The sequence below is a fragment of the Crocuta crocuta genome, unplaced genomic scaffold, assembly GCF_008692635.1.
Source record: "Crocuta crocuta isolate KB4526 unplaced genomic scaffold, BGI_CrCroc_1.0 scaffold116, whole genome shotgun sequence".
Classification (NCBI taxonomy): domain Eukaryota; kingdom Metazoa; phylum Chordata; class Mammalia; order Carnivora; family Hyaenidae; genus Crocuta; species Crocuta crocuta.
Genome location: NW_027531562.1, coordinates 1568016 through 1581508, shown reverse-complemented (window position 1 = coordinate 1581508; position 13493 = coordinate 1568016). Strand labels below are relative to the sequence as shown.

General features: G+C 35.2%; 1 protein-coding gene across 1 annotated transcript in view; it reads left to right on the top strand.

Annotated features, from left to right (window-relative positions):
- The window catches only part of AKAP6 (A-kinase anchoring protein 6), a 494727-nt gene extending 488203 nt beyond the window's left edge, over positions 1–6524 (top strand). Inside the window, exon 14 of the mRNA XM_077772716.1 lies at positions 3350–6524. The gene's annotated coding sequence lies outside the window, so the exon portion shown is untranslated. The remainder of the gene's footprint in view (positions 1–3349) is intronic.
- Positions 6525–13493: the final 6969 nt, after the last annotated feature.

Below are 13493 nucleotides of genomic sequence, written 5' to 3'. Positions count from 1 at the left end.
GTGGGGGGGGGGGGGAGGAGCCAGATTTTACTTCTGCAGAACTCACATCGCCCCCAAGTGACTTGTTACCACCCGAGGGCCATTTAAATAGCTATATTTACTGGTCCTATTCATTTTTCTCAGTATCATACAGACAAAATACCTGAATGCCCAGATTTTTCAGCAGTCATTAGCATTGGGTACCTGGGTATTTTACATTTTGTTAAAATACTACTAACCAGGCTGATTTATTGATTTATTGATTATTTATTGTTGGGAGAGACAGTGTGAGTGGGGGAGAGAGAGGGAGACCCAGTATTGGAAGCGGCTCCAGGCTCTGAGCTGTCAGCACAGAGCCCAATGCGGGGCTCAAACTCACGGACCGGACTGTGAGATCATGACCTGAGCTGAGGTCGGATGCTCAACCGACTGAGCCACCCAGGCACCCCCAGGATAAGTTATTTAATCTCAAAACATTGGCATGCCTTTGGTGTTAAATATCAGGAATACATAGTAAAATTATTTGGTAGATATGAGACTTCATGTCTATAAAAGCTTAACTGTTCTCATTATTCCTCCTACAAGATTCAAAAGAGGAAAAAATGTTCTACTTTTTAAAGCCATTTCAAAACCATCAGTTGGGGTGCTCTATCAGGGTAATAAAATACACCATATTCAATTTGCTAGGCTATTTTTTTTCAGAAATAAGTTCTCAGATGATGAAGTGATGATGTCATCTGGAAGAACTTCAACTTAGAATAGCAGATACGGTCTGCCACGGTAACAAAAATTGTTTTTCAAAAGTTTTTGAGAAGATTTTTCAGTTGCTGCTCTAATTAAAAACCCACTGAACCCATTGGAGTTTAAAATGTGATCTAACACAGGATGCATTTGCACTGATTTCTAGGCACACTGCTGGGTTTTTCACTATTTTCATTTGTGTGTCATGTTTCTACAAAAATAGAAAGGTCAGTTCTAGCAAATTACATCAAAGGAAAGGTAACTGGGTAGATCCAGATATTTTTGCCTAATTTGAAGGAAGCACATAATGTATGTCTAGAGTGCCTCCTAGGACCTGCCTAAGAGATGTACTTTGCACTAATCTTTCTGCTGTATTCTGACAGTTATTTCTTCATAATCCTCATCATAAGCCTCTGATCTTTGGTGAATGATTTAACCGTAAACTTCAGGCTGGATAAATCCTGTGGTATAAAAGTTTAACTCATCACATTCAGCCAATGTGTCCTTTTTTTTCCCTTTTGGTTTACTCTGGTTTTCAGTTTTGTTTGTGTATGTGTTTATGTGTGTATGTTTTGGAGGGGCTGTATTTACTTAGGACTCATATATTTCCTTCAGATCTTTTTAGCTCCATTGCTTTTCCTATCTTATTGGTCTGCAGATTTGTTTGTTGGTAGCTCATAGATTTTAGATTTTTCAGCAATTACGTGTAATTATGCATGCTCGAGCATACACATACCTAGTGAAATTGTTGCTACTCAGTTTTTACAAATTGAGAAAACCTTAATAGCACACATTCCTCAGATATACTATATAAATTCTTATTCTGTTAGTTGGATTGACGCTAAGTGTTTAATATGATCTGAAGCTGGCCAAGCAGATTTAAGAAACTACTCTGGGTGATAGTGTATTAATCTTTTACTAAAGAATGCAAGTATAATCTTATCAAAGTTACCTTTAAAATCACTTTAATAAATCAAGGTTCTTGTGGATGTGAAATGTTTTTTAATGATCCAGCACTTCTGGGGGCACCTGGGTGGCTCAATAGGTTATCCAGCTTCAGCTCAGGTCATGATCTTATGGTTCATAGGTTTGATCCCCGCATCAGGCTCTGTGGTGACAGCTCAGAGCCTGGAGCATGCTTCAAATCTGCATCTCCTTCTCTGTCTCTGCCCCTCCTCTGCTCTCACTCTGTCTCTCTCAAAAATAAATTTAAAACAATTTTAAAAATAAAATTAAAAAAATAAAAAAATTATCCAGCACTTTTGAATAACTTGCCCTACCATGCTAAATAATGAAATTTTATTGAGCATCACCCATCACACACACACACACACACCACACCACAACACAACACAACACAACACATATCCCACATCCCAGATCTGTACTTCAATGAATTTTGCCTGCGCCTTTCCAAGTGGGCCAAGTTGAAAGAATTGATTATCCAGAGAAAATTTAAATACCAGTATTTAGTAAGGCCAGCTTTGCTTCACCTAAGGATTCCTTACTCAATGTCCAGATTTCCAGTGAGTCATGTCCTCAGCATGTGAACAATGCACCTGCTCTTTCTTGAGTTACTGAAGCATTTTACTGTACCAAATTTTGTGCCATCTGTTCCTGTCTATCTCTCTATCTCTCCCTGTTCTTGAGAACCTGCCTTTTCTCCCCAGCTTCCTATGGCATCAGCCAAACCACATTTTCTAGTTTTTCTGGCTTTTAAACAGGTTACAAGATTATACAGAAAAAGAAAGAGAATGATAATATTTAATTCCAGAAAGATAAAGCAAACTGACATCAGACATCAGAACTCCTTTTAAACCCAGACAAGCAATACCTGCTTTATTTGAGAGCTGGTCAGTGGATTTAAAGAAACCACATCCTGTACTGCCTGTACCTGGAATTTAGTTGTTCCTCACATCCAACTTGTTACTTTCAGCCACTTAGAAATAGGCAGAACTGACTGAGTTTGGAACGACTTTGTATCTGAGCTATCAAAGTGTATAAATGTAATTGAGTCATTCTTATTTGCACAGTGCATCTGTACCTTTAATGAAATGCATTCGTATTTGAGCTAGAAGCCCAAGTTATCTGCTTTTACAGACAAGGGGCTGAAACATTTGGGAGCATAACGATGCTATGAATATTTCACTGCTATATAATAGCGTAATTGTTCAGTTCCACTGTCACACATACAGTCACTGAAATAAAGGTTAAACCACCTGAGGGCCCAGGTTCCCAGTCGGTGAATGACTGTTGATACTTTGCTGCCTCACTTGGCATCAGCAGCCTCACATTTTCATAATGATTTGAAGCTATTTTGAGTGTTCAAAACTGAGTTCACAAGCAAAAGAATAGATGATATCCAGGGAAAAGGTCAAACTTGATGATATTTCTTGTTTTCTTCAAAACAATGTCACTTAAAAAATCAATGTATTTTTCAGTGGATTCTGAAACACCGTTGTCAGTAATAGGAATCTTGGGCTATCAAGATCTCTATGTTTTATGTATCCTTTTATTTCAGAATATCAGCAGGTAGTTCCAAAATGGCAGCCTTCCTCAAAGGGCTCGGTTTTGCAAATGAAACAGACACTTCTGATACCTTTTCTTGTCACTTTCTTGTTTTTTATAGATAAGCCTGGCTGTAACTCAGGGGTGGTCTCATAGTCCCACCCTGGGCTAGTCTGTGGTTCCATCGCATCACTGCCATTTGTTACATTGATCTCTCCCAAGATGAATCTTCCCTCCGAATGCGATTTGTCCACATGAGCCTTGTGATCTGGATTGTGCACTGGTTTTCTTTAGGTGATTGTCTTTGAAGTTCGGCAAAGCTGCTTGTTCTCCCATGGATTCCTCTCCCAAGCTACCTCTACCAACCCTGCCTCTCCAGCGAGACTTTTCTGTTTGCCTCCTCCCTCCCCATCTACTCTTTAAAGTTCTGCGGTCCACCAAATTGATGGTCCATTAAAATTCACATGTCTGGAATGATCCCCTTGCTGGTACTTGACCAATTTCATGTTTCAATCTGGATTTTTTTTTAATGGTATGATGCCTATGTTTATTGAAAGAGATTTACCTAAAAGGCCAATATTTGATTTGATTGCAGCATACAGAAGAAACACTGGTCCTTCTTTCAAAATTAAGCAACTTTTAAAAGCATCATTTTATTTATTTCATTTTAAAAATCATTATCTATGCAGCACTTCAAGAAACAACTATATGGTGTTGTATATTATAAACTGGTGACATTCTACTATTAAATTATGTACAACATTTTCATTTTTTATGCTTCTTGAGGTGGTAATGAGAAAAAAAGTTTTTTAAAAAAGTGTGCCTTGCTGTATTTCTTATACCATTTATTAAAAAGCTGCTTTCACGGTAAAATTATGTTGGTTTGAAAGGAGGAAATAGCAAGGTTAAGATGTGTGAATAATTTCTGTATATATGTATAACCAAGTACAAACATTGATGTATAATGACAGTATAAAATGCTTTCATGTTTATGATGTCTAGTGATGTGGAAAATATAAGCCTTAAACCATTAGATTGCATGGTAATTAAAATTGGCATAATAAACATAGTTCATTGGGGGAAAAGGAAAATCAGTGATCTCTTCTACCTGTGTTCTTTACCAAATTGTTACATCTGGTTCTGGAAAAACTAGAACATGTAGTAGCTTCCAAAATATCCATATTGCATAAGAGGCTTAAACTTAAACTACACGTGAAGCCTTCATAATTTTCAAAATCTTTCTGATCACTGTAAAGATCTTAGAACACAAATGATTACATGCCAGTTCCCCTAAACCAGTAAAAAGCTATCCTAGATTGTTTTATTTCTACTTATCATTAACAGTTTAATATTGGATTTCAGAATATCTAGTATGTCTCATATTTATCCTATGTAATTCTTTTGAATGGGTTTGATAGAAAGATGGTAGAGAAGTCTAGAAAATTTGACTATTTTGAATTAGACTATGGATTTCAGGTGTATTTATTTTGTGCTAAAAGAAATCAGCTGAAAAATATTCCATTTGGTCTTTACTGCTCTTGTGAAACACAGTTTTTAATTTATACCCTAACACCTACTAAAGTGCCTGATACACAGTAGGTATTCAGTAAAAAATTACTGAATTGAAGTATTGAATTAGGCAATATGTGTGACATGTACTTTTTCATTTTGAGAGACCTACGCTATAACATATAAACAACTAGAAAAATACATAATGCAGTCATTCACTCAACTGATAGTTAATTAACACCTTTTATCAGCAAGGACTGTTCTAGATGTGGGGGATGCAATGATGAACAAAGGCCCTGCCCTCCGGAGGCTTGCCTATACACTGTGGACAGAGTGAACACCCAAAGGTGATGCAGTGGTTGTCCTGCAGGCAAGGAAGAGAGTAAAGTGGTAAAAGAGGCACAAAGAAGTAGCAAAGAGGGACAAGGAGGAAGCAAGAGGCTAGAAGGGAAAAGAAAGTGAAACCACAGAAAAAGAGTGAAGTTTTCCTGCAGGGATGGTGGGAAAACAGGTAGACTGCGAGACGTAATGAGCAGTCTTTTAAAAAGTTAAGTTGGAGCTTTTGTATGTAATGTAGTAGGTAGTAAGGAGACTTTGTGGTCTTTCTTTTGCACCTGATTTTATTTATCATTAGAATATTAGCACAACACCAAGAAAAAATTTAAAATACTAGTCTATGATTTTACCATTTTCATAACAATTTATATTGTTATGTCCCTTCTAATCTTTTCCATACCTATTTCCAAATTGAATCATTCTAGGCTTTTGCATAAGTAGTAATTATTCGAAAGAAGTTTTAGGCAGACATCTAGTAACTGTGGGCAAGATGATGACAGGGGAAAGAGATTAGAGATAAATGTCTCATTAGGAGGCAGCTGTAGAAAATAAGGTAGGCTTGAAATAGCAGAGTACGCAGGGATAGTGGCCAGAAATGCAGAGAAAGAAGAAATCCTAGTCTTGAACTACCTAAGAGCATTCAGGATCCCTGTTGAGGTATTGTACTATTTTATATAATGAGACAACCTAAATTTTCCTTGGGTGATGCCAAAGGCCACATTTATTGGTAAAACCTTCAAAGAACAAATTGACCATTATGTTCTATTTACCTGTTATATATGCTTATTGAATACCATGAGGTATTAAAAATCATTTACTAATTATCTACTTAATACTAACACTGAATTTGTAAGATGACTTTCACTGAACCATATTTTTTATGGTTGGAAGGGATGAAATCACCTCAACCTCTTGCTGTGTGTAGGCACAACCTCCCTAGTCATCCTTGAAAATGGTCACGCCAACTCTGCCACACCTTCCAGTGACAATGGTTCATTATTTGTTAAGGCAAGCTGTCCCTCCGTTGGGCGTGTCTCTTTGTTGGAAAGTTCTTTCTTCAGTGGCTAAAAGCTGCATAGAGCTCCTTTCCCCTTGCCTTTCATTATTGCTCATGATTCTAGCTCTACCCTGAGGAGCCGCTCAGAGTATTTCTACCCCTTTTTTCTCACGGCAACCTTGAAGATAACTGAGGTCAGTTACTCGTCTTCTCCCAGCTGCTATGATTTCTGTTCTTCATTCCCTCAACTGCCCTTCATGTCATGATTTTCAGATCCATTTCAACCTGAATGAATGTTAGCAGACAGAATCCTTGAAACTGAGGAACTGTCTTAATCATCATACATGTAGAAAAATATCTGAACATTTAAGTGGTTTTCTCTAAAAATATATTCAAGATATATGTCTATTCTATTATTGTAAATTTCAATAAATAAATAAATAAATAAATAATCCATTACATCTTTAGTGGCCCAGTCTAGTGCCGGAGTCCTCTTGAATCTTTTCCTTACATGAAATCCAGACCTAACCTGTTTCCCTATTAAGCAGTGTCTTTCCTCCCTCCCCCCCATTTATTTATTCATTTATTCAGTCATTCAACAAACATTCATTGAGTGGCTACTTGTGTGAGGCACTGTGTTTGGCATTAGAGATACAAAGGCAACTAAAACATGGTCTCTGCCTACAAAAGGTTTATAGTTTTCCTTGTGAAAGTGCCTTTCATATCCTTGAATAGAATGATCACTCCAAATTAAATGATGACCCATTTATTCTGTTTTCTGTCTAGTTTCTCTACATTTTCAAAACCGTAGTGAGCAAAAATCGTAGGCAGAATTATCTAGATCTGACTACTAGAAGAAGTGAAATGTTCTTTTGTATTTGAAAGTTTTAATTACAGAAAAAATATTTCAGATTTCTGGTCACTGAGTACACATCTCACACAGCAACAGAACAATCTAAATTGAGGGCTTCTGAGAATCTTGGTTTGATGATTTTGTTGTGTTTGGTTCATCCAGCTTAGGTTTTACCCATGCTAAAATTCCTGGGAACAAATAAGATACAAATATCAAAACATACTGAAATAATCCAGCTATTTCTTAAAAGTCAAATTATTTTAATTTCCAAATGAGTTTAGTATTATTTTAGAATTTTGATGAATATATTTCAAATTTCTAGCTTGAACCAATTACATTTACAACTGTGTTTTATATATACTTTTCCAATTTTTATTTTGAATAGTTTCAGACCTATTTAAAAGTTGAATGAAGAGTACAATATTTGACATGCTCATCACTCAGATTCATGTGTTGTTAATATCTTACCACATTTGCTTTTTCTCTCTCTTTACACATATACACATACTCTTTTTTGTGTGATTGACCCATTTGAAATTAAATTGCAGATCCTAACACTTCATTTGTAAATGCTTCAGCATAGTCATCTAAGAACAAAAGTATTATTCTACATGTCCACAATACCATCCTAACACCCAAGGGATGTAACATTGATACAATAATATTTGATAATTTGTATCAAACCTATATTCACATTTTTCCAAATACCCTAAAAATGCCCATTTATACTTGTTTTTGTTTTAATCCCAGATCCGAACAAAGATCATGCATTACCTTCATGTTTTCATGTCCTTTTCATATTCAACAGTTTCCCTATGCTTTTATTCTTTCTTTCTTTGGTCTTTCATAACCGACTTTCTGAAGAGTCCTGGCCACTTTAATAGAATGACCCACAATTGGGATGTGTCCAGTTGTTTCTTCATTATTCAACTCAGGGTAAACATGTTTGTCAAGTATAGTGCATAGGCGATGTTTTGTTCAATACCTACTCTTTAATGAGGAATGAATGAGTCACTGACATTCTTGAAGTGTCTTGAAGTTCACAAATTACTCTTACAGCTCATGCTTTATTAGTTTAAGGCAGGGGTCAGCAAATTACAGGGTGGGCTAAATCTGGCATACTGCCTGTTATTGTTTGGCCTTGAGCAAAGAATGGCTTTACATTTTTAAATGGTGGGAAAAAATCAGAAGAGTATTTCATGACATGTGAAAATTATTTGAAAATCAAATCTTGGTGTCCATGAATAAAGTTTTATTGAAACATAGCCACACACTTTTGTTTACATATTGTCTATGGCTGCTTTTGACTATAACTGCTGAGTTAAGTAGTTGTGACGTAGACTATATGACATTCAAAGCCCAAAATATTTACAATTTGGTCCATTACAGAAAAAGCTTTCCCATTTCTGGTCCATGATATTCTAGATTCTGACCCGATTTTCTTAGAGGTAGCTAGATTTCCAATTGCAAAATCAATGTAACATATTAGCACCTGCACTAGTTATTTTTTTGCTTTTTAGATTTTGTTAGGTTTCCTTTTCTGTTTCATCTTACCTTTAGTAACATAAAGTGTGCCTTGTTTCATAAATTTAAGATTGTTCTACATCTACAGTTAGTTTAAGGGTTTAAATTTAGTTCACTTATTAAAGCCTGGTTTTGATTGACTTAGAGGGTTAGTCAATCACAGACTAAGTCATTAGTTCAATCAGAACCATCAGGAAAATTGACATAACCTAAACTCCCATTTCAATTCACTGATAGGCTAGAATCCTTTCTCTAAATGTTTTTCTAAAGCATTTTTAAATCCAGGCCATTTTAGACTCAGTTTTTTTCAAACTTATTTTTTATCCAAACAAAGATAAAACCATGATCAGTGATTGTTTCAGATACACTTTCATTTCCCATGTACTGGTCATAATTAACAATCTGAATTCACCAAGGAAATAAGTGTTCACCACGGAATGACCATAGGTGGGCATTCTTATTAAATAGAAGATGTCCAAAAGTCAAACTCCTTAATTTCCCTTTGTGAGCACTACCACCTCCCACTGCCACATGCCTGTGGAGGGGATACTCAAGGAAGGCTTTTAGCCACTTTCTCCTGCATAAAAAGCAACCAAATCCCTTTCATATGGCAATGGCCTCCAAATATGAGACTTGGTATGTACTTGCATTTACAGAGTAAAATAACACAATGATGTGTGTAAGCCAGGCCCACAATAGTCAGGTTTCTTTTGGCAGAGGCATTTTGACCAATGCCTTCAGACCATCTGATCCTTGACTGATGGGCCCTCACTGAGGCAGAAAATATTCAAGATTATTTGCCCTTGTGTTTTGAATTAAAACAAGTCCTTGCATAAAACAACTGTCTCATTCTCTTTTCTGTTGTAACACATATAATTAGATGTTCACATGTGGGAGACCCTTCCAGGCTTTTACCAAGCATTAATAAGCAATTTCCAGTGAGGAAAGACCCTCCCCCAATCATAAAGGGGATCATAATACAGCTGAGTGGAATGACATTAATACATAACTGTGAAGCCAGTCTAATTCATACTTTAAGATTAGTTTTAAACATTGATAACTTATTATTGATTACAATTCCCTTATGACCTCATGTTTAAGAATCACTGATATTGAGGGTTATACTCTCCTGGTTGAAAAGAAGTGCTTCAAGACCTGAGAAAGGACTTCCAAGGAACAAGAGAAGCAACACCCCTCTGCATGGACGGACAGCCCTGGATGCTCCACAACAATGAAGAACTCAGACTCTCCCGTGAGTATGTTCTCTAAAAAAGTGCATTTAGGGGAAGCTAATGTAAAATGCAATGAAATTCGGCTCTAATTTACATTGAAGGAAAATGGCCAATGCTGAGGAGTTAGCCCAGGTAACTTCACATATGGTTAACTACAGAGGCATGAGATATGGAACATTAGGACCTTCCAGAGTATACAAAACCTTTTGTGTGTCTACCACATAAGCTGCTGTGTTCATCAGCATTATAGACTGTGACATTGCTCTTTCTCCCTTCTACATCCATTTTATGTGGGAAAGATTACCAGATGTATAATTTGGTGTTTTTTCCCCACACCATCAAGACCTACAATAATGGACTTTGTCTATTTAATAAAAATAAATATGTGATTTAATAAGAAACAACACTAAAGTGATTAAAATATTTCTTTGTGCTTACACTTATCCTGCCATTAAAAATATGCTAGCTCCCTATAAACAAATGGGCCATTACAGGCATAAAACAAACATTATTCAGCAAAATTTATTCAAGAGCTAAAATGACGGAAGATATTAGGATCATAAAAACGCTTAAGATTCTCTTTAAATCCCAATATTCCCTAACCACTCGTTTATAAAAAATACTCTAAGGTTTATAGAATTAGTCTGGTTCTATTAGTTGATCAAGTTACTTACACTGTCAACAGTTCGAAATAATTCCCTCTCTTTGTGTTGGCTTGCGTGCAAATATGTTTCATTTATTTTAAAGTGTCTTTTTATATAGAAATCCAAGTTGCTGAAAATTTATCTTGTCATTAAAATGGTGTGAAAATCAAATCAGTCTTCATATAGGTTCTCTTACTCCTGCCGATCTCAAGTGGCTAATGACACAGCAAGATTTTGTAAAATGAAATCTCCTTAACTTTTCAGGAAGCAATTCTTTTTTTTTTCTTAATGTTGATTTATTTTTGAGAGAGAGAGAAAGAAAGAGGGAGAGGCAGAGGGAGAGGAGGACAGAGGATCCAAAGCACTCTCTGCCCTGACAGCAAAGAGCCTATACGGAGTTCACACTCACAAACCGTGAGATAATGATCTGAGTGGAGATCAAGGATCTGATGCTTAACTTACTGAGCCACCAAGGTGCCCCCAGGAAACAATTCTTTTTCTACACATATACCCATTTTGCCTCTTCTGAATACTTTTATAAATGTTCTAAGTTTAGGATGGTTCTCTTACCAATGAGGTCTTTCCTTACAAACTATATGTAAAAACATTTTTTAGAAAGTAAAATTACTAATTATTTAAAGGCAAAGAAATATTTTCTTTAGGAATGAAATCATATCCAATAGGTATATTATTTTTTAAAAGGAAAAGAGCGGTGCCTGGGTGATTCAGCCAGTTAAATATCTGACTTCAGCTCAGGTCATGATCTCATGGTCTGTGGGTTAGAGCCCTGTGTTGAGCTCTGTGCTCACAACTCACAATCCTAGAGGCTGCTTCAGATTCTGACTCGCTTTCTCTGCCCCTCCCTTGCTTGTAGTCTGTCTCTGTCTCTCTGTCTCTCTTTCTCTCTCAAAAAATAAGCATCAAAATTAAAAATAAATTAGAAGAACAGAGAAAAGAAAACAGATTCTGATTTAGAATGATTGTAAACCAACATATTCTTGCTTAGGACCTAAGGGTCTAATTATTTTATTTAAGTCATTAAATAATTATTTAGGTCATCTGTGACTCAGTGGCAACCTGAACATTTTTAAATAAAACGTAACCTTTCATGATTCTGTATCACCATATTGATTACCAATTATTGTTTGGCATAGCAAATGATTAAGTTATAGGAAATCAGGCTATGTCAGTAAACATATTCTGGATATTATTTTTTAATTCAATCTACATAATAATAAAACAACTCATTATTACCCAAGTGCTTCCCATGCACCAGGCACCATGCTAATTGGAGATAGCCATTTTACAATAAAGGAGCTGTGGACTAAGAGAGGTTGGCTACTTATTATTTGCTTTCCTTTTTGTTAAAGAAGAGCATGGAGGGAAAAAGGTTGTTTTAGAAATGAATTTCCCATCTAGATAAATAAAGGGTTATTTTACAGAGTTCACTTAACATTCATACACACATTGCTAAATTTCCTATCTGTATTACTTATTGAACATATAATTCATGCCAAACCTAAAGAAAAGATTTTCACTTTAAAAAAATTCTTACAAAAATTCTATAGGAAGAAATGATAGGTAAATTAGCACTTGAAAAAGGCCAAAGAAAATTATATATTGTATATAATTATGCCTCATTATGACCTCTGCACATTTTCCAGAAAAGTTAGGCATTAAAAACCACACACAACAGGAACACCTTAAAGGTCAGAGCCTGATGAAAGAAAAGCCCAATAGTTAATCGTGAAGGATGAGATTAATGTTCTAGCAGGAACATACATTTTTATCATTACATTTTGCTTGATAAATACTTTAAAATGGGTAATATCCCTTCCATGTATTTTTTTCATATATGAAAGAGGTGAAGAGAGAAAATTCTATAAAGTATAAGTATAATTTAAAATTTAATTTAATTTAAATGTTGGTTTTGCCATGATTCCTAGCATTCTTTATGTGATTTTTCTTCACATGGGTCTTTTTCTCCCCAAAGTTATTTTAGCTTTAAGAGTAAATACGCAAGTCTCAGTTTCCAAAAAATTTATCTCAAAATTTTTATTTTCAAGAGATGTTTTCTAAGATAGCAGAATTCCTGAATCATATTTGTTGGATTTCACCCTGGCAACACACCAAACTATAAACGTTTAAAATAACTAATCCAATGTTTCTTTAATTTTTTATAATGAAATAACTTCAGATTTTACAAACTACTGTGAAAATTAAAAAAATATTCTTTAACCAGGTTTGCCTATTGTTAATATCTTACCCCATGTATTTTATCATTTCCTTTATTTTTGAAGTATATTAACATAAAATGTTATGTTAGTTTCATGTGCATAATGTATTGATTCAACAGTTTTATGCATTACTCAGTGCTTACCATGATAAGTATAGTCACCGTCTGTCACCATACAACATTATTACAATATTACTCATTATATTCCCTGTACTGTAAATTTCATCTTCATGACTTATGTATTTTATAAGTAGAAGTTTGTGCCTCTTAATCCTCTTTATCTTTTTTACCCATCCCCCCATTCACCTCTCCTCTGGCAACCACCTGTTTGTACTCTGTATTTAAGAATCTTGCTTTTTTGGCTCATTTTTGTTTAAATTCCACATATAAGTGAAATAATGCAGTATTTGTTTTTCTCTGACTTATTTCACTTAGCATAATTCCCTCTAGGTCCATCCATGTTGTCACAGATGGCAAGATCTCATTCTTTTTTATGGGCGAATAATATTCTATTGTATGTATATACCACATCTTCCTTATCCATTCATTTCTTGATGGAAACTTGGGCTGCTTCCATATTTTGGCTATTGTAAATAATGCTGCAGTAAACGGAGGGGCACATGTATCTTTTTTCATTAGTGTTTTTATTTTCTCTGGGCAAACACCCAGTTGTAATATTTCTGCTTTATCATTTTCTATCTATCCATCCATATTGTTTTCTGAACCAATTGAAAACACGGGACATACATCATAGCCTTTAATCCCCAAATACTTCATTGTATTTTTCTTAATAGTGACACAGGTATATTCTCTTATATGACCATGGTATACTTATCAACTTCAAACATTTATATTGATACAATAGATTTATTGAATCAACTTTTCACATTCCAATGTTGTCAGTTTCTTTAATAATAACACTCATAGCATTATT